This window comes from Ambystoma mexicanum, chromosome 2q (genome assembly GCF_040938575.1).
Source record: "Ambystoma mexicanum isolate Mex_15411 chromosome 2q, UKY_AmexF1_1, whole genome shotgun sequence".
Lineage (NCBI taxonomy): Eukaryota > Metazoa > Chordata > Amphibia > Caudata > Ambystomatidae > Ambystoma > Ambystoma mexicanum.
Genome location: NC_090924.1, coordinates 365142363 through 365163144, shown reverse-complemented (window position 1 = coordinate 365163144; position 20782 = coordinate 365142363). Strand labels below are relative to the sequence as shown.

The following is a 20782-nucleotide window of genomic DNA, read 5'->3' as shown; positions in this document are numbered from 1 at the left end:
CAGTTACAAGGATACAGAGTAACATTGCGACATAGTTACAGGTTGACCAAATGTGTAGTAGTAGCATGGTGTCATTATTGGCTCTCATTATTGGTCTTTGTTCTTAAGCCACTGGATGTAGTTACGCCTAAATTGGTGGTAGGTTTGAGGTGCTCTGACGGAGGGTGGTAGTGAGCTCCAGTGTTGGGCTGCTTTAACCTGTAAGCTGTTGCCGCCCATTTTCGTGCGCTTGCATCTGGGAACAGCGAGCAGGTTAGCATTGCTATTTCTGGTGTGTCTGTTGGGCATGTATCTGGTTATTCTGTCTGAGAGATAACGGGGAGCTGCGTTGTTAAGGCATTTGTGGGTGAGGGAGGCTACCTTAAGCAGGATTTTGTCCGAGGTAGTGAGCCAGTTGTTGGTTCTTCTAGTATTCAAGATGTGTTCTCTTTTAGGGAAGCTAAGCGCTGCTCTAAGAGCATTGTTCTGTAGGATCTGGATTTTATTGATAATCTCTTTGTTGGCGCCTACATAGAGGGAGTTACAATAGTCCAGTTTAGATATTATGAGAGCCCTGGCTAGATTAATGCAACTTTGGGTGGAGAGGAAGGGTTTGGCAGAGCGTATAAGCTTGCAGGTGTAGGCTGTAGTGGATGCCAGGGAGCTGACCTTTTTATGGAAGGAGAGGGTGGAATCGAGATAGATGCCAAGGGTTTTCATTTCCTTAGCTACCTTTATAGGGTTGCTGTCAATGGTGAAGCTGGAGTAGTTGAGGTCCAGTTTGTTTAGGTTCGTGGCTGATCCTAGGATGATGAGTTCGGTCTTGTCATCATTCAGGCATAGACTGTGGGAAGCCATCCATGCCTGGATGATGAGGTACACCTTGTTCACCAAGGCCATCATCAGCATAATTAGTGTAGGTGATACCCAAACCATCGAGATCATTAAACAGGGGCTTAGTGAACACGTTGTACAGTGTGGGGGAGACACATGACCCCTGAGGGACCCCGCATGTGATGGGTATGGGGTCAGCAGAGGCCGCGGTGGAGAAGACGCGCATGGATCTATTGCTTAGGAATGATGCAATCCAGCCTATAGCTTCTTGGGAAAGGTGGGCCGCTGAGTCTAAGTGGTTACATAGGATTTTATGATCAACAAGATCAAAGGCTGCCGAGAGGTCTAAAAGGAGCAATAGGGCAGTTTTCCTGTTATCTCTCAGCGTGTCAATTTGGGCCTTGAGGTCGATGAGTGCGGTTTCTGTGCCGTGTTGGGGTCTAAATCCTGATTGCCGGACTCCTAGGAGGTGGTTTTGTTCAAGGAATTTTTGAATTTGAAGGTATGCTGTCTTGTCGAGGATTTTTAGTAGGAGGGGGACGGTGGTGATGGGTCTGTAGTTAGTGGGTATGGCTGGGTCGAGTGTGGGTTTTTTTAGTAGGGGGAGGACCCAGGATTCTTTGAGGTTGTTGGGGATGGTACCAGAAGAGAAGGAGGCGTTGATGAGTTTGGTGATAAATGGAGATAGGTCTCTGGCCGCGTCTTTGATGATTTGAGGTGGGCATAGGTCACCTTGGCAGTTAGAGGTCTTGAGGCCGAGTATGATTTTTTCCACTTCTAGCGTGGAGACTTTGGAGAAGCTGAAGCGAGTGGGGAGGTTGGGGGGAGGGTGTTGAGGGATGGTGCGTGTGGGGGTGTTGTTAGGTTTGGCCTTGGATAGGGTCTCTTTCTTGTTGTTAATTTTGATTTGGAGGCCTGCAACTTTATTAGAAAGGGCATTTTGGATGCTGGTGCACCATTGTTTGTCTTTCTTGCAGGTGTCTGGGACCGGGATGGGAGTCTCTAGCTCTTTAAGGATGGTGAACAATTCTTTAGTGCTGGATTTTGCATGCAGTATTCTCAAATTGCAGGATTCTTGTTTGGCGAGGTGGATTTGTTTTTTGTAGGTAGAGACTATTTTGTTGAGGATCAGCTTGTTGCTGTCAGTGGGGTTTTGTCTCCAAATGTGTTCCTTTTTTTGTTTCTCTAGTCTGAGGGCTTTTAGGTGGGCCGTAAACCAAGAATTCAGGTGTTTTACTGGCTTGGGTTTTCTCAGTTTTAATGGTGCGATGGCATCTAGGGCCAGGCGCATGCTGTTGTTGTAACTTTCAACCAGATGGTGGGGGTTGGAGTTAGCAGGGAGTTGATTCAGTGTAGGTAGAATGAGAGGGATGAGTTTTTCCGCAGTTATGTTTTTCTTGCTTCTAGTCAGGATGGCTGATGCTAGGGGGATGTTAGCGATGGGGCTGGCCGCTTCGAGTGTGAAGGAGAGGAGGTAGTGGTCAGACCAGGGTTGCGGGGTGATGGCGGTGATGGAGATCACGCAGTTGTGGTCTGCTATCCAGTCAAGAGTTCTCCCTTTACGGTGTTGAATGCAACTGAGAGGTCAAGGAGGATGAGGAGTCATGAGTAACCCTTATCCATGATTTGGCAACCATCATCCAGCACCTGAATGGTGGCTGTATCGATGCTACACTTTGGGCGGACCCCATCTGATAGTCATTCAGGAGGTTGAATTGTTCGATTCTGGTGAGTAGTTGTGCAGCAACTATTTTTTCCAAGATTGTAGTTGGCCAGGTCATCTGGATCTTGGGTTGATTTTTTAAAAGAGGTCATATGAGACCTATTTTGAGAGTGTCTGGCAATGATCCTTCTACAAGGGAAGGATCAGTGATGCTAAAGAGCACTTTGAGGGCTGGACCTGTTAATTGTTTAATGATGGAGGCTGGAATCATATCGTCAGAGTAAGAAGTAGGTTTGAGGGAGGCAATAATTTAGGAGATCCAGGGGAAAAAGAGGGGAGAATTTGGTCCAGAGGAGCAGTGTGGGTCCCAGGGTGCAGGGGATGCTAATGTTGTGAGAGGTTGATGCGATTGTTTCTCGAATTCTGTCTATTTTTCAATTAAAAATGTGTTGATTCTGTCACATTTTCCCTGAGTTGCTGGTACCTCGGGGTCAGGTGAAGATTTGGTAAAATTCTTTACTACTTCAAAGAGAGTATTGCTCGTTTTAGAGGCTGCCACAATGGTGGTGGATTAGTAAGCAGCTTTGTCCTCAGTAATCAGAACCCTACGGTTTGCGTACAGAGATATGAGGCTGATGCGGTCCCCTGAGTTATGGGTTTTGCGCCACTGTTTCTCTAGGGCTCTGATTGAGCGTTTGTTGCAGGCTAGGTCAGGGGTGTACCATGGCGTGGATGGTTTGGTCTCAGCCTAGCTTGATTTTAGAGGGTTATGAGGGTCCACCAGCTTCATAGCAGAGTTGCTGAGTAATTCCTGTAGGCCCGAGGCATTCCCTATGGTGGGGAAGAGTGCAAGGTTTGCTTCTAGCTTATGACCGGGAAGGTTTTGAATGAGCGGCATTGAGTGAGGGGGTGTTTAGCCTGAACATTGTGAACCGTAGTCGAGTGGGTAACTGATAGGATAGGGTCTGCACAGGTGATGCATGGGGATGATATGAAGACTAAGTCTAGGGTGTTGCCTTTGTTGTGTGTGGGGGAGAAACCATTGGCTTTAGGTCCATGGAAGCGGTCAGTGTGAAAAGCGTGCTTCATGTGTGGTTGTCAGCCTGTGACTCAGGGATGTTAATATCACTGAGAAAGACATTGTTTGAATGTGCTAATTTGGCAAAGGAGAGTAAGTTGGAGATGTCTGCAATGAAAGAGTCACTCCTGTGAGGGGGTCTGTAGATGAGGTGGAAGGTGATGGATTTCTTGTGCGATTTATGTAACCAGCAGGCAAGTGATTCAAATTAACTTGTTCTGGTAGAGGGGATGATGGAGCATGGCCAGTCGCCCCTGTGAATGATTGCCACTCTGCTGCCTGCCCTCTCTGGCCGGTAAGCATGTTGGATCCAATAGCCTTGGGGTAGGAGGACGTTGAAAACGTGGGGACAATGGGGTAAACCAAGTTTCTGTGATGGGCATCAAGGTTGTTGTACGAGATGAGGTCAGCAATCTCTGCAGTGTGAGCGACTGCTGAACGAGCATTGATCAACATGAGAGGGCATGTGCATTTGGTCCGTGGCTGTTGGATGGGGGCAAGGGCAATATTAATAAGGTTCGCTAGGGTGCTTTGCCGGGGCTGCCAAAGGCACTTGGCCACTTGAACTGTCATGAGAGTGGGGATGGACTGTGGTGGGAGGAGACAGATGTTGATGTCTTTTGGTGAGTAGCAGTAGTAGCAATTAGCTTGTAATTGAAATGTAGGATAGCATGTCATGTCCTTGACTCAAACAGGCGCAAACAGTAAGGTCCTTGTCTTTGCACATCCTTTGCTGAGGACGCTAGCAATGAGGACTCCTAAGGAGGACTGATTAAATAGATGTTGGGTGGAGCAACTGAGTGGCAGGGCCTGCTCATGTCACGTGACCAGCAGCCTACTCCATGCTGTCTGCCCGGAGCTGGCCTACAGTTCTTAAGTAGAGGCTTGGAAGGCGTGAAAATTGGAGGTGGGTGGAGAAATTAAGTGGCAGGGCCTGGTCACATGACCAGTAACCTACTCAATGCTGTCTGCCTGGAGCTCACCTACAGTGCTTATGTAGAGGCTAGAAGGTGTGGAAAACTGGAGTTGGGTGGAGCAACTAAATGATAGCGCATGTTTGCATGACCTGCAGCCATGCAGGTAGAATGTGTCTGCCAGGAGCTAACCTACAGCCCTTAGGCAGAGGCTTGTAAGGTGCAAAAATCAGAAATGGGTGGAGCAACTGAGTGGCAGGGCCTGGTCATGTGACCAGCAGCCTACTCAATGCCGTCTGCCTGGAGCTGGCCTACAGTCCTAAGTAGAGGCTTGGACGGCCTCAACACTAGAGGTTTGCGGAGCAACTGAATTACAGAGTCTGGTCACGTGACCAGCAGCCTACTCAATGCAATCTGAAAAGCTTGTATTGCAGCATTGATGGCATGGAGTCAATGATATCTTTACCGGTGCTAGCACACAATGAAAATGTGTAAAAGCAAGCAGTCAAGAACTGGTGGTGACTCTATAGCAAAGGAAGATAGTGGAGAATTGGGTTACAGATTGGCCTTCACTTAACAAAAGAAAGAATGGGCAGTCAAGAAAATATTTCAAAAGATGCAATATCATGGTGTCCCCCAGTGGTCGCTGCTGGGTCCCCTCTGTTAGGGGAGTTTTCCTAAAGTCTACCAAGAGGCGAGACTCTATAAAACTATCCCATGTTATACAAGCCCCAACTCTTAGCATAAGTCTGTACTACCCAAAGTGTTGGTAGAATGGCAGAGCAACCAGGCTTATCTTATGCGGAGGATGTGAGCTGTAGGTAAGTAAAATAAAGTCAGTAAATACATAGTGCCCAAAGAACCTCTCACACACTTGTAGTTATAGTAAAATATACATTTATTTTATATACACAAGGCAACGTTATATTCAGGCAAGCAAATACTATTTAGATTAACCAACACAAATAGAAAACTTCAGCAATACTTTTTCAGGTGAGTAAACCAATAGTAGTGCAATGCACCAATCATGAACACAGTTCAATGATAATTAAATTAACTTATTAAAGTCACTCAGACAATGTTCTGCTGTCAGGAAAAAGGTTATTCAGCAGTAGCAACAGCAATATACCACTTTGTAATATTTTTCAATGATTCCAATACTTTAGCAGTCCTTCCCTAACTAGTTAAGAGTTCTTCAGAGTCAGATGAGGAGGGGCACAGAGTCATGTGCAGCAGCAGAAAAGGCAACATTTCACAGGATACTTCAATTACTTTCAATTAGGATTCATTAGTGGAATACATTTTTTTAAAGGACCTGGTAATGGACTCCCTATAGGAGTACAAGCGTTAGGCCTGGGCAATGGTTATGAGTGAACACCCAAACACTGGATACTGCACTCCAGTAACACAGGAGTGACAAGTTGGCTTGAGGTAAATACTACCTTGAGCCCCACAGTACCTTTTGGAGCATTGAAGAAGATGCAGCTGGATTCTCCCCAATGTAGCAGCGGTCGACCCGGTCTCCTGTTCCTTGGTCGTGGTGATGAAAGGAGGAACTCTGGAAGGGATGACACAGCAGTAGTCATGGGAAAGGACACTAGCAAGGAATCCTTCATACTCCCAAGTTGGTCTGCAGTTTTGGCATCTTTTTATAACCTCCAACAGTGAACGCTTATCGCCCGGCCAGTCTGCCACAATTCTGCCGGCCTGCACTCTGGTGCAGGGACTTTGAGGAGGGTGGTCTTGTAGAGACCAGTTGGACCATCAGAAGATGGTCCAACTGTAACTCACACAAATTCTGGGAGGATTTGTTCATGGGAACATGATGCATTGCAATTGGGTCGGAGTTCCCCTCATATTGTTGGTTTGCAGTCCTGCAAGGTCACAGCATGTCATGGGATGGCTCGTTCTGCAGGTCGTTTTATGGCTAGCTGGTCCCACCAGCCAATGAGAAGGAGTTGTCCTCTTCAGAGCGCCTTTGTCATTCAGAAAACAGAGTCAGAAAGCAGTGTTCTCTTTGTGGTTACTGGATGGGTCAGCCAGCGTCTGCTTCAGATCTACTGTTCTAGTGGTTGACCTGCCTTCTGCCTCAGGAGCCTCACCTTTTATCAGGATTTCCCATCCTCTGCAAACTCGCCGTGCAGTTTACACAAAGGGACGGATGGCTGACCAATCAGGACAGCCAGCCCCCCAATGGGAACCGGTTTTATTCAGGCACATCAGCAGACAAAGTATAGCACAGTTTCGGGATCCTCACATGCTTCCTGTCCTCACAGACACACTGGAGCCTTGGTGGGCTACACAAACGGTTTCTGCCAAAGACAAAACACACATCAAGACCTCCCACTCCCAGGACAGCAGAAGAAGGGCCAAGAAAAAACAACCACACAAGAAACAGTGAAAAAGGAAAGGAGCCATCATGTTGGAACATAGGTAACCCGCCTGTGCATAACAATAGTTGTGAATACAGCCTGCGGTGGAAAATTGCACAAAAGTCGGTATAACACGTACACTGCCACCAGCCATAACTATAGGGTTGTTACTGTAACTAGTAACCTGTGAGTCCTATGAAGACTCTCACTTGTGTTTGAGTAGTAGGGGTGGCTCAGTCTTGTACTTGGCTAGGCTTGATCTCATCTCCTACCTCATGCCCAAGGTAGACCATTTTACTCTGCCCAACGTGACATGTGCTTACCTTGATGGTCAGTTTGGCCTGGTGAATAGCCTGCAACACTTGTTCAAAATGGATAAGATGCTCTTCCCAAGTGGGACATGTTAGGAAAGATTTCATAATTATATGTACTTTTCCCTCCACGTGTCAACCCCCAAACATTTTGCTGCTGTTTAAACACCATTGACAGACTTTGCCAGAGAAGCACAGCCTTCAGCTGCACTCCTCTGGGTTTTAGCTCACTTTTTATGGAGAAACTGACATGCCCTTAAGACAGTCAGTACTGGGAGACTTTGTTTCCCTTAGTCCTTTCCTAATGTTGTAACTTTTGTGCAACATGTAACAAGTGTGCAATGTATCTTACCATACAGCACACTTGGGTCTCTAGTCATTTCCAAAGGCCCTAGATACTCTCGCTGGACTTTGTATGAACTGTGCAGATGTGTCATGGACAGGACTGATGGCAGCTATCTTTTCACATTATTGTTAATCCTTTCCTGCCATGTTAACCGCGGTTATCGCGTTTGGCACAAATAGGTGGCCTGGCTCCAAAATGGCCATGCCACGAGGTTCTTTGTCCTGTCCTTTGGCCATCTTGCCCCTTCACCTTCCCCAGGTCGAGTCGACCCGGGTCAGTCCTTATTTGGTAATGCACTTTCCCGCGAATCCCAATGCTTTCACAGGCTTCTGCTTGCCTTGTTTGTGTGCCTCCAGGATGTGGGCTAGAATGTCTGATTCCAATACACATCCTGGGTGCCAGAGAGTCTGGAGTGCCATGAATGCCTGGAGCCACTGTGATCCGTGATTGATCCACGTATGGAGTGTGTGTTTGTGAGCAGATCTCCCATTGGATCCTCTCCGTTTTGGCGTGAAGGGAACTTTGGATAAGAGGAGGCTCAAAACACCACTATCAGGTCGATCTCCTGAGTTCACACCGAACAAAGGATAGGATCCAAGTATCCTGCAACTACGAAGCTGAGTCGAGGAACCGCTGGTGACCCGCTGGAAGGTTTGGCACCCTGAGCCCTCTGTCGTCTCATGGGACCCCCCTCTGCATCTGGTCATCCTAGAAGGTCTGTGAAGAAGCTTCGACCCATTGGAATAGTGGGACCAACTATTCTCGGCACCTTCATCAAACCCTGCAAGTAAGCTTTCTCTGAAGTGTCCCTCGGCCAACCAGTGAACTGACCAGCTTACCCAGTTGCTTTGCTCTGTCACCGCTGCCATTTCGAGGAGGACCTCAAAACTTGGTATACTGTTAGCGCTGTGTCCACGGCACCCTCAGACCGAATTTCGTACACTTGGTGTTCCCAGGTCTGAAGTGAGATGAGGGCACCAGGACCGCAGTAAACGCGGTTACCGTGTTACCTTGCAGCGGCAACGACCTGTGCAAGCTTGCTGCATTTGTGACCCTCTTGCCCCTGAAGCCTTCTGCAGTGAAACTGGGCAGATTCGTCCTTCCGGAGCGGAGAAATCACCACTTTCCTGTTTGGGAATCATCGCTGTATCTCAGGAACTGAAAGGTGCCAAGACGTCCTTTTTGCCGCATTTCGAACCTGCCTGCCAAGTGGACTGAACTGGCGAAGTTTGGGTCTGCTTGCGTCGGGGACCGGCGAGTACTCATTACCCCAACTGGTGGCCCCTAGCGCAAGAGCCCATTTTTACGCACAAGTGGCCCCTGGGAGCCCCCCACCTTTCTACAGCTATTGCAAAATAGTGACTGAATCCTGCACTCTCGAACTGCCTCTGCCTTCAAGTGGAGGTCCTTCTTGAATAGTGGGAACTTGTTCTGCATCACCTCATCCACCTTCCTGAGCTGCTAGAGACCCTTGTAGAGACCCTATACCGCCCATTGGCACAAGCACGTGCCAGTACTAATGAGCACAAGGCTCCTCTTTGCGTAGGGCTTGGACTGCCTCTTAGTTAGGGGTATTACTGATGTTGGGCTGGGCCTAAAGATTAACTGCACTGCCTGTTTCCTTTCCTTGCTTTTACCCCCTTTAGACCTCCATGGTCTTGTATATATATTGTATTGAGTGTGATGTATTGGTTTACTTAGTGTTACTGGGATTCTTTTGCTATGGTCTATGTTACAAAGGCCTTGTAATAAATGTGTCTATATTTTTGATATAATACCTGTCTGGAGTAATTTGTAAGTGTCCTTGCTCTGTGTGCTCATTGAGGTCCTTCAGTCACCCTCACCCCTCCTGAGACTTAGTGCCTCATTACGAGAAGTGCGGTAAAAACAGGGTCATTACCGGCATGGAGGAACTAGCGGGTCCATGCTCGTTTGACGCCGCTAATAGCGGCTAATTACGAGTACGCGAGCACGCGCGAACCCCCATGCCGGTAATGGCCATACCGCCGTGCCGCTAAAGGCCCTCCAACCCCCCAATAGCGCCATCACAGGACCCGCCGATACCGCCTCCGCCTAGGAGACACCCCTTAATACCGACCCAGTAATAACATCATGCTAATACCCGGCTCGTAATACCGGACCCAGAAGTAACGTCATCGTGTCGGAACGGGAAATGCGCCGGCGGCCATCTTTAAAAACACAATCCATTGCAATCCTCCTAAACCACCAGTGTTGCACAGGAGAGACCAGGGCTTCCCAAATCAACATGTCCAAGGCAACCAGAAAATCAAATCCCCACCTGCGCAAGAAGCGTTTTTCCGATGAGGAACTCAACATGTTGGCGGACACCCTCACTGCCCATGCTGAGGACATAAACACCCATACCCTCAAAGGGAGGCACAGCAGAGGAAAAAGGAGATTTGGGAGGAGGTAGCCTGCAAGGTATCTGCAGTCGGCACCACCCCACGGACAGTCAAAGACTGCAAGAAACGGTGGGATGACCTCCGCCTCAGGGTACGCAACATCCTGGCCAGCAATCGGAGGGAGGCCATGGCCACAGGCGGGGGTGCCCACTCCCGACAAAACTAATGACTGGGAGGAGACGTGTAGTACCTTTATCCAGATGGAGTCCATCGAGGGCTTCGGGAGATGGAGACGGGTGCCGCAACATCTGCCGATGGAGGTGAGTGACCCTGCAGACCCCAGTAGGGGAAACCATGATGTAGCACAAGTGATCTGGAATAGAGTCTAGGCAAGGCAATGCATGTCCCAACACACACACATCAACATATCCATGTTTAGTTGGAGCCCAAACCCTGCCACACTGAAATGCATGCTGAGTGCCAATCCCATTCCCAACAGACAGCCAACACACACAGACCATTTCCATGTCATACATCACACAAACCCCAAAGCAACGGCATGCCACCTGCCATGCAGCATTCCTGAATTGAGACATCACGGCAAATGCCAATATGCGCCCCTCCAAACTACCCTGTGTGACACACCTGTAAGAGATGAATGCATGATAAATGAAAATCTCCACAGCACCATATAATGCATCTTGCATGTAACACCATCACTGATGCCCTGCATCTCTTCTACCCCCCCAGGCACCGATGGAGAAGATGCCAGTGAAGAACCACCCAGAAGGGCATCCACGTCCCGGGCCAAAACAACTGCCACAGGCGAAACCACCTCCAGGGCAGCCTCGCAGCCCACACCAAAACCCAGGGGGAGTGCCCAGGCCATGCCCGCACATGAGGGCCCCACAGCTACGTCGGAGACCAGAACCACAGAGCTGGCAACACCAGCAGAAGGCAAGGCCAGTGGCACCCATTCTGCAGAAACAAGTTCCGTGAGCGAGGCAGCAGCCACAGCCCCACTGAGCGACATCGAAATTGGGGGGGAGGAGTATGTGGACGAGGAAGGCCTAATACACGTGGCATGTCCACACAGCCCAAGCCCCCTTTCAACCTCCCAACCCCACACTCAGGCCACACCCACCAGAACCATTGCGGATCCTGCACTCCACAGTTCAGACCTTAGCACCACCCCCGAGGGCAGCCCTGCAAATATACGCCTGGTCGCAGCACCCTCAACCACTTCGGCTCCCACCGACCTTGAGGCACGGCTAGCAAGGGTGGAGGCAAGACAGGTCTCTATGCTGGAACTTGTTCGACAGTATGTGGCGGAGGGAGAGGACACAAGGCGGGAGATAGTGCAGGCCATCACAGGGAACACTGCCACAATAAATGCTTCTGCAGTGATGATGCGTGACAGTCTGGGGGCCGTCATGCAGGTCCTGACCTCAATACTGCAGCACATGAAGCAGCAACAACCCGCGCCAGCCATGCCAATCACTACGGCATCCCCCATCCTCCACACCCACTTCCTCTGCACCCTCCAGCTCTGTGCGTCTGACAAGGCGCAGTGCGAGGCAGTCAGAAATGCTGCCCTCGGACACCAAGAAAGCACGGAAATAGCGTGGGACAACAATGGGAGTGGGGGAGATGGTGTCGGTGGTGTATATGTGTTTAAGGGGGTGTTCATTGGGCGGTATGGGGAGTTCTTTTGGGGTTATGGGGAGTTCTTTGGGGGTATGGGGAGTTCTTTGGGGGGTATGGGGAGTTTTGGTGTCTAGGTGGGGGGAGGAGGGTAGCACTTTACTGTAGTTTACATTAATACACCCTTTGTGTAAAAAATCATTTAATGCCTGGACATTGTTCATTTCATGTGTATCCATTTTATTTATGACAGTGCACAGTGCCCAACTCCCCACATACCCTGTGTGCATGTCCACATGAATCCAGTGCTCATTGTAGCACTGACACATATCCATCAACGTCCCTGTGGTTCAGAAGTATTTGTCAATCAGTGATTGGTGTACAGCACAGCCATCTTGTGCATCACGTACTGGCAGGGTTGCTGCTTCTCCTCCGTCTTCTTCCTTATCATCCACACCCAGTGCATGCATGTCAATGTCAGGTGGCAGTGGTACATTTCTCCGGATGCACATGTTGTGCAGCATGACACAGGCCATGGTGATCTTTGCGACCTTCTCAGCCCTATAAAGGAGTGCTCCACCAGACCTGCTTAGGAAGTGGAACCGTGCCTTCAGCAGGCCAAAGGTCTGCTCAATCATGACACGGGTATGGGTATGAACACGATTATACTCCTCTTCATGGCTGTTCCGCGGGTTCCGCACAGGGGTAAGTAGCCACGGCCTCAATGGATATCCTCTATCACCTGCATGCAAATACAAAGAGGTCTGTGTGAGTCACTCTGAGCTACCACCTTCAGGATTCAAAGCCATTGTCATAGCAATTTGGTGTTGGCATGCACATGTCCCTGTACGTATGCACAAATATTATTTAGATGCATTGTATACTGCAATATGGTGTGCTAGTCTGGATGGCGTTGAACTGATGATCCAGGGTGATTACTTGTATGCTGATGCGGATGTACTGTGGATGCAGGACGATGTCTTGCTGTGTATACTACGCTGTGCATGATCACACTAGCTACATTGGCACAGTAGTAATCATGTTTGGTCATGCATTGCTTGACATACCCATGGTGGCCAGGTTGTGCGTCTTACATGTTGCCATTGATATACGGCATTGGTCAAATGTGTGGCAGTGATGTGTCATGTTCGGGTTGGGAGGTTCAGATCAGGAGTGTTTAGCTCTGCGTGCATTCTCCACTCACAGCCCATCCCCACCCTGGTGGAGTATGCATCCCCCCACCTCACAACCCCGATGCACTGCCATGGGTTAGTCAGGCAACTCATCACATCGTCCAGCATGTCGCTCCATGTGACGGGGTAGCGTGGAATTATGCAGCACCAGGGCATCATGTGTAGATCCGGGATATCGGGCGCAACAACGTGTGATGATCTTGCTGGAGTCACATACCATCTGCACATTGATGGAGTGGTATTGCTTGTGATTGCGGTACACAGCCTCTAGGGCATGGGGGACTACCAATTCGACATGGGTGCAGTCGAGGGCATCATCACCGCAATTGGGCATGCCTGCCAGTACATGGAAGCCTACTTTGGTGTCAGCAATCTCCTGGGCAGTCTGTGATAGGGATATGTGGGTGCTAGCATGCTTCAGGAGGGCATCCAGCACTTGGGTCAGCATGCATGAAAAGAGTGGTTGTGATATGCCATGCGGCTGGCCCACTGTGTGCTGGTAGGTGCCTGTGGCCAGGAAGTGGAGCCCAGACACCACCTTTAGTAGCGGGGGGATGGCAGTGCGTATTTCAATGAGGCTGACAATGTCGTCATGTATCATGTCCACAATGGTGGTGATGGTGTCCCGGTCCAACCGGTACAGGGTGTGGATCTGCTCAGGGGTTAGATTGAATGTACTGGGTCCGATGCGAGGAATTGGTGGCTGCCTACGAGGTACTACTGGCTGCACTGGTGGTAATTGCTGGGCCTGTCTCACTCTCCTTCTCCTCCTGCGTCTGCTCTGTGCTGTCTGTTGCTCTACCTGTAGTTGTTGTTGGTGTTGTTGCTGTAGTTGTAGCAGTATAGGCATGTCCTCCAGCCCCATTATTGCAACAGCTAGTGGTATCATTTTGGTGTAGGAAGGGGTGTAGTGTGTGGGTGTACTCCTTTTCTACTGAGACAGGCTCCATTGACTCCACCTGTGGTGATTGTGTGCACCTGTGGCAGTTGCCTTGACTGCAGGTTCCTATTTACAGGTGGTCCGCGATGCCTGTATGGCAGCCATCGTGCAGGCCCTAATTACCGCCTTCGGTATGCCAGTAATTGCGTGCCCGCGTGAGTTGTGATGTCCTCCTATTACCGGCATCCTGGTATTTACTCAGCGAAGGGGCGCGTGTACCCATTCAAGCCGTTATTAAGGGGCACGGTACGGGCGGTGGCGGTATTGGCGGGTTGTCGGGTCGTAATGGCCCGGACCCATTAACGAGGCCGGTAATACCATTCCGCCTTCCTATTTTCATTACCTCCATTCTCTTAATGAGGCCCTTAGTCTTGACTGCCTGCCATAGCTACCCTGATTGGTCTGGCCTGTCCAGAGATTACCCTGTTCCAAGAAACTAGGTTGGTCTTCTGATCCTCTGCCCCTCCAGGCCAGAGTTCAGTAATCCTTAACAAATTGGTGTACAGCGGTGGGATAGAACTGAAGGTATCCAGTGTTGCATACTAGTGAAGGCATTTCAAGTTATTCCTACCAGGACACATAGTAAATTGTTGTAGTATAACTGAAAACGGCCATAGTCCTATCTAACAATATGGAAACAAGTACCTTGTTAACTTGAAATGCTTCTAAATCTGAAACATTGAGAAAGATGTGTGCTGAGAGAGGTGTCTCTGCTCATTGCACAAAAATGGAAATGATCCAACGAATCATGGACTGGCAAGAATCTCAGCTTAGTGTAATAGCTTATGATGACAGTGCAGAAGGAGGTGGGGCTGCTCCCACTGGAAGAACTGGTAGTTCTGCCGCTGCACTGATTCATAGAGATCATGAGGATTTGGAGGATGTAATGTCTAATGTTTCCTCTGCCAGTGCTGAAGGTGAGGCCATGCTTGAATTCAAGAAGCAAGAACTTTTGTTTAGGCAGAAGGAGCTTGAATTCAACATGACCAAGCTGAAGATAGAGCAGGCAGAAAAACAGAAAGACAGGGATCACCAGTCGGAACTGGCCAAGCTTCCGGTTGCCAATGGATCCAAAGGTCCTGGACATGGGGCTGTTGCCTCCTCTCATCCAAGGTTTCCTAAGGATCTGCTCATTGTGTATGAGGAAAAGAATGACATTATGGACTGGGTGAATGTATGCATGTGAGGTTTAACAAGTTGGCAATGCTGATAAAATTGCCTGGATACTTAGCAGACTGCCCAATTCTGGCTTCAGTGCCATTATGGAAATGTCAAAAGCTGAGAGAGCAGATTTTGCAATATTGAAGCAAACTCTCATCTTAAAGTTTGGAAAGACTCCTGCCCAATACTTAAAAAGATTCAGAGAGTACAAAAAGAAAGAAGTGGTACTTGGGTATCTTATGTAACTGAATCCTTAAAGAACTTGACTGGCTGGGTTGAAGGTTATAAGGTCTCTACTTTTGAAGGTATGATATGTCTTGTCATGCTGGAACATATTTTTGCATCTTCTTCCCCTGAGCTTAAGCAGCATTTGGCAGATTCAAAGGAGGTAGATCCTAAGAAGCTGGCCATAGCAGCAGATTTGTGGGTGTCACAAAGAGTGTCCCAGAAGGACAAGACTCATCCTGGTAAGCAGGAGGAGGGGAACAAGTCCAAAGATAAGGAGGGTGGGGAATCTGATAAAACTTACTCCCATAAGGGCCAGAAAAGAAAAAATAAGGGTAAGACACAAGAGAACTCACAGGGTAGTGGATGTCAGCCTCCAGAACAGAAATCTGGTCATAGTAAGCCTCCCTATGTAAACAGACCCAGTGGATCTTGTTTTGCTTGTGGAGCAACTGACCATGTGAAGGGGGATCCCAGATGTAAGGTCAAAACCTTGGGGGTCCACTCTGCTAATCTGGCCTTCTCCTCCTATGAGAAAGAATATATTACAGGGGCATCCTTCTCCTCTGACTCTTTCCCCAGTGGGATAGAAGCTGAGGTAGTTTTAGTTTCCCTGAGTTCCTGGGAGCCTAAAGTCTCAGAGGCTTATGCTACGATTCCAGATAACACCAAGCACTACTTTAAGGACAGTGTGCTGATCAATGGAGTAGATACTCCAGCTCTTAGGGATAGTGGGTGTAGTTGAACTGTAGAGGATTCTACCTTGGTAGACCCAGAGGAAGTTGCCAGAGCTCCTCTGTTACCCACTAAATTGGCTGATGGCCCACCTCTCATGTTCTGAGTAATTCCTGTAAATCTAACTATAAATGGTACAGCAGTCAGAATTCCAGTGAGCATACAGAGGAGTGTCCCAGGAAAGGTCTTGCTGGGAAATGATCTCAGAGCTTTAGGGCTTGTGGGAGATAGAGCTGAAAGACCCTGCACAAGGTCTCAAACAAGGGCAGCACTGGCCAAGACCAATGCCATGCCCCAGCCATAGGGGAAACCCAAGGCTAAAGGAGTAAGGAAATCAAAACGAGGGAAAGATAATATTCCCCCTAACTCACCTACCGCTGAGGTGGAGGTAGTTGGTCAATCACCAGGACCTGACGAGGAGGTGGTGATACCTGAAGTATTTGACCCAAATGACCATCCTGAACTAAAAGACTTGTTAGTAGAAGGTGGTCCTAACAGGGAAGAATTTAGTAAGGGCCAATGTGAGTGCCCATCTCTGGAAGGCCTAAGGAGACAGGCCTGCTCCCAGCTTGAGGGTGACCCTCCTGGGAATCACATGATTTATTGGGAATGTGGGCTCCTGTATAGTGAGCCTACAGAGTCTACACAAGGGGACCATAGGAGGTTGGTCGTTCCCCTTGCTGTAAGACCCTTCCTCCTGCAGCTGGCACATTAAGTGCCCCTTGCTGGTCACCTTGGAATCAAGAGAACCAATAAAAGGTTATCCATGCACTTCTACTGGCCCAAGATTGGGGTGCAAGTAGAAAGTCACTGCAGGAGTTGTGCATCCTGCCAGTTATCTGGTAAGAGTGGCTCAACAATCCAAGCTCCATTGGTACCACTCCCAGTTGTGGGGGTACCATTTGAGAGGGTAGGGATCGACATTGTTGGTCCCCTTGACCCCCCAAACATCCTCAGGCAATAGGTTTATCCTAGTGTTGGTCGACCGTGCCACCAGGTATCCTGAGGCCATCCCATTAAAAACTGTGACTGCCAAGTCAGTTGCAAAAGCTTTGCTTGGCATATTTACTAGGGTTGGCTTCCCTAAAGAAGTTGTGTCTGACAGAGGCAGCAATTTTATGTCTAAGTATATGCAGGCCATGTGGAAGGAATGTGGTGTCACCTATAAGTTTTCATCCGCATACCACCCACAGACCAATGGTCTGGTTGAGAGGTTTAACAGGACCTTAAAACGCATGATTGGGGCTTTGGAAGAACCTCAAATAAGAAAATGGGATCTTCTGCTACCATGCTTACTGTTTGCCTACAGAGAAGTACCAAAAGAGGGTGTTGGCTTCAGCCCCTTTGAACTTCTGTTTGGTCACCCTGTAAGGGGACCCTTAGCCATAGTCAAGGAGGGATGAGAGATGCCCACTCCCCCCATTACTACCAATGTAGTAGACTATGTGCTAGGGCTCAGAAAAAAGATGGTATTCCTGATGGGTCTGGCTAGTGAAAAGTTGAAGGCAGGACAAGCTCTGGTGAAACACTGGTATGGCCAGAAAGCTTCCCTCATCAATTTCACACCTGGTTAGCAAGTCCTGATCATGAATCCTATAAGGCCTAGAGCTTTACAGGACAAGTGGTCAGGCCCTTACACAGTGGTGGAGTCACTGGGTGAGGTCAACTATTTAGTGGACCTTGGAAGGGCTGGTCAGGCTCCAAAAGTGTTCCATGTAAATAGACTGAAGGCTTTCATCCCAAGAGTTGACATCGCTGCAGTGCTGTTGGCTTCAGATGTTGAGGAAGAGGAGTCAAAACTTCTCCCTGACCTGTTCCAAAGTAGTCCTTCAGACAGCTACATTGAGGGTGTCCACGTGACCCCTCACCTGATTTCTGATCAACAGGCTGAGATGAAAAGTTTGCTTAGGCAATTTCCCCCCTTGTTTTCACAGTCCCCTGGTTTCACACCTTGGAGCAAACATAGCATTGCCACAGGAGACAGTGTACCTACCAAAAGTAGGGGATACAGAATGTCAGACAAAGTAAGGTCTTACAATAAGACAGAGGTAAACAAAATATTAGATCTTGGGGTGATTGAACCCTCCAGTAGTCATTGGTCCAGCCCAGTGGTTTTGGTTCCAAAGGCAGGTACTTCTGAATTGACGATCTGTGTGGAATACAGGGCTCTGAATGCTGTCACCAAGACAGATGCACACCCCTTGCCTAGGACAGATGAGCTGGTGGATACTTTGGGTGCCTCCAAGTACCTCAGCACGTTTGACCTCACTGCAGGCTATTGGCAAATGCAGAACATACCAAGGAGAAGACAGCTTTCTCAACACCAAAGGGTCTTTACCAGTTCAGAGTAATGCTTTTTGGGTTGAAGAATGCCCCTGCCACTTTACAGAGGCTTGTGAATCATATGTTGAATGGGTTGGATGAATTCTGTGTTGCATATCTGGATGATATAGCATTTGTCAGTGCCACCTGGGAAGACCATGTGAAACACCTTGGGATTGTGTTACAGGCTCTTCAGAAGGCCCACTTGACCATACAGGCTAGTAAGTGCCAGATTGGACAAGGATCAGTGGTCTACCTTGGACATGAAGCAGGTGGAGGGAAGATACAACCTTTACCCAATAAAGTACAAGCAGTACAAGACTGGCCTACCCCCACTACCCAGACCCAAGTGAGAGCCTTTTAGGGACTCACTGAGTGCTACAGAAATTTCATGGCAGACTATGGTACCATAGCTGCCCCTCTGACTGCTCTCACTACCCCAAAGAAACCCAAGAAGGTTAGTGTGAGAAGGCCTTCAATGGCTTAAAAGACTCCTTGTGCCAGGCCCGTGTTCTCAGGGCCCCTGATTACAAAAGACCTTTTATTGTGCAGACAGATGCCTCCGATACTGGGATAGGAGCTGTACTATCACAAGTAGATGAGAAGGGCAAGGAACACCCTATTGGCTTCATTAGTTGCCAGCTTAAGGACAGAGGTCTCAGATGGTCCACAGTAGAGAAATAATGTTTCTCTGTTGTGTAGGCCCTAAGGAAGCTGATGCCCTACCTCTATGGGACCCACTTCACTGTGCAAACTAACCATAAGCCCTTAAAGTGGCTAATGAACTTGAAGGGAGAGAATCCAAAGTTGCTTAGGTGGTCCATAAGTTTGCAAGGCTTTGACTTCACTATTGAGCATAGGCCAGGTTTCCAACATAGCAATGCTGATGGGTTGTCCAGAATGTTTAACCGACCTGAACAAGAAAATCATCCAGGGGTGGATTAGTTCCCCCTGTCCTTAGTCTGGGAGGGGAAAGTGTTAGGAAAGATTTCATAATTGTATGTAATTTTCCCTCCATGTGTCAACCACCAAACGTTGTGCTGCTGTTTAGACACCATTGACTGACTTTGCCAGAGAAGCACAGCCTTCAGCTGCACTCCTCTGGGCTTTCGCTCACCTTTTATGTGGAAACTGACATGTCCTTAAGACAGTCAGTACTGGGAGACTTTGTTTACCTTAGTCCTTTCCTCATGTTGCAACTTTTGTGCAACATGTAACAAGTGTGCAATGTATCTTACCATACAGCACACTTGGGTCTCTAGTCATTTCCAAAGGCCCTAGATACTCTTGCTGGACTTTTTATGAACTGTGCAGATGTGTCATGGACAGGACTGATGGCAGCTATCTTTTTGCATTATTTTTAACCCTTTCCTGCCATGTTAACCGCGGTTACCACGTTTGGCACAAATAGGTGGCCTGGCTCCAAAATGGCCATGCCACGAGATTCTTTGTCCTGTCCTTTGGCCATCTTGCCCCTTCACCTTCCCCGGGTCGGGTCGACCCAGGTCAGTCCTTATTTGGTCATGCACTTTCCCGCGAATCCCAATGCTTTTGTGGACTTCTGCATGCCTTGTGTGTGTGCCTCCAGGATGTGGGCTGGAATGTCTGATTCCAAACACATCCTGGATGCCAGAGAGTCTGGATGGCCATGAATGCCTGGGACCACCGTGGTCCGTGATTGGTCCATGTATGGAGTGTATGTTTGTGAGCAGATCTCCCATTGGGTCCTCTCCGTTTTGGTGCAAAGGGTGCTTTGGATAAGAGGAGGCTGAAAACACCACTACCAGGTTGATCTCCTGAGTTCACACCGAACAAAGGATAGGATCCAAGTATCCTACAACTACGAAGCTGAGTCGAGGAACCGCTGTTGACCCGTTGGAAGGTTTGGCACCCTGAACCCGCTGTCGTATATAGTATTGGGTATGATGTATTGGTTTACTTAGTGTTACTGGGATTCTTTTGCTATAATCTATGTTACTAAGGCCTTGTAATAAATGTGTCTATATTTTTGATATAACACCTGTCTGGAGTAATTTTTAAGTGTCCTTGCTCTGTGTGCTCATTGAAGTCCTTCAGTCACCCTCACCCCTCCTGAGACTTAGTCTTGACCGCCTGCCATAGCTAACCTGATTGATCTGGCTTGTCCAGAGGTTACCCTGTTCCAAGAAACTAGGTTGGCCTTCAGAACCTCTGCCCCTCCAGGCCAGAATTCAGAAATCCTTCTTAACAGGACTGAACACTGCTATGCCACCCAAGTATGCCATTCAGAAGTTCTATAACCCATTCATAACATGATCTGCCATTCTTTGAAAACTGGCAGGTGCATTTTTCAGCCCAGAAGGCATGACCTTGATTTGATACAGGCCTTCTGGGGGTAGAAAAAGATGTTTTTTCCTTGGCATAGTAAGTCATGGCAATCTGCCAATAACCACTTGGCAAGACAAATGTACTGAGGAATGTAGCTCAACCCAGCTTATCCATCAGTTCATCAGTTCTTGGCAAAGGATGGGCATCATTTTTTAAAACTGAATTCAAGGCCCTATAGTCCCCGCAGAACCTTCGTTTTTTGGTCCCTGCTTTTGGTACTAACAGAACTGGGCTAGCCCATGGACTAGTGGAGTGTTCAATAACTCGAAGGCCAAGCATCTTATTGACCTCTTCCTTGATATGGTTTCTCACATGATCTGACATCCTGTAGCCCC

General features: G+C 48.5%; 1 long non-coding RNA gene across 1 annotated transcript in view; it reads right to left on the bottom strand.

Annotated features, from left to right (window-relative positions):
* Positions 1-11720: 11720 nt before the first annotated feature.
* LOC138569428 (uncharacterized) overlaps positions 11721-20782 on the bottom strand; it is a 127734-nt gene continuing 118672 nt past the window's right edge. Inside the window, exon 3 of the long non-coding RNA XR_011303238.1 lies at positions 11721-12246. This is a non-coding gene — a long non-coding RNA (uncharacterized lncRNA). The remainder of the gene's footprint in view (positions 12247-20782) is intronic.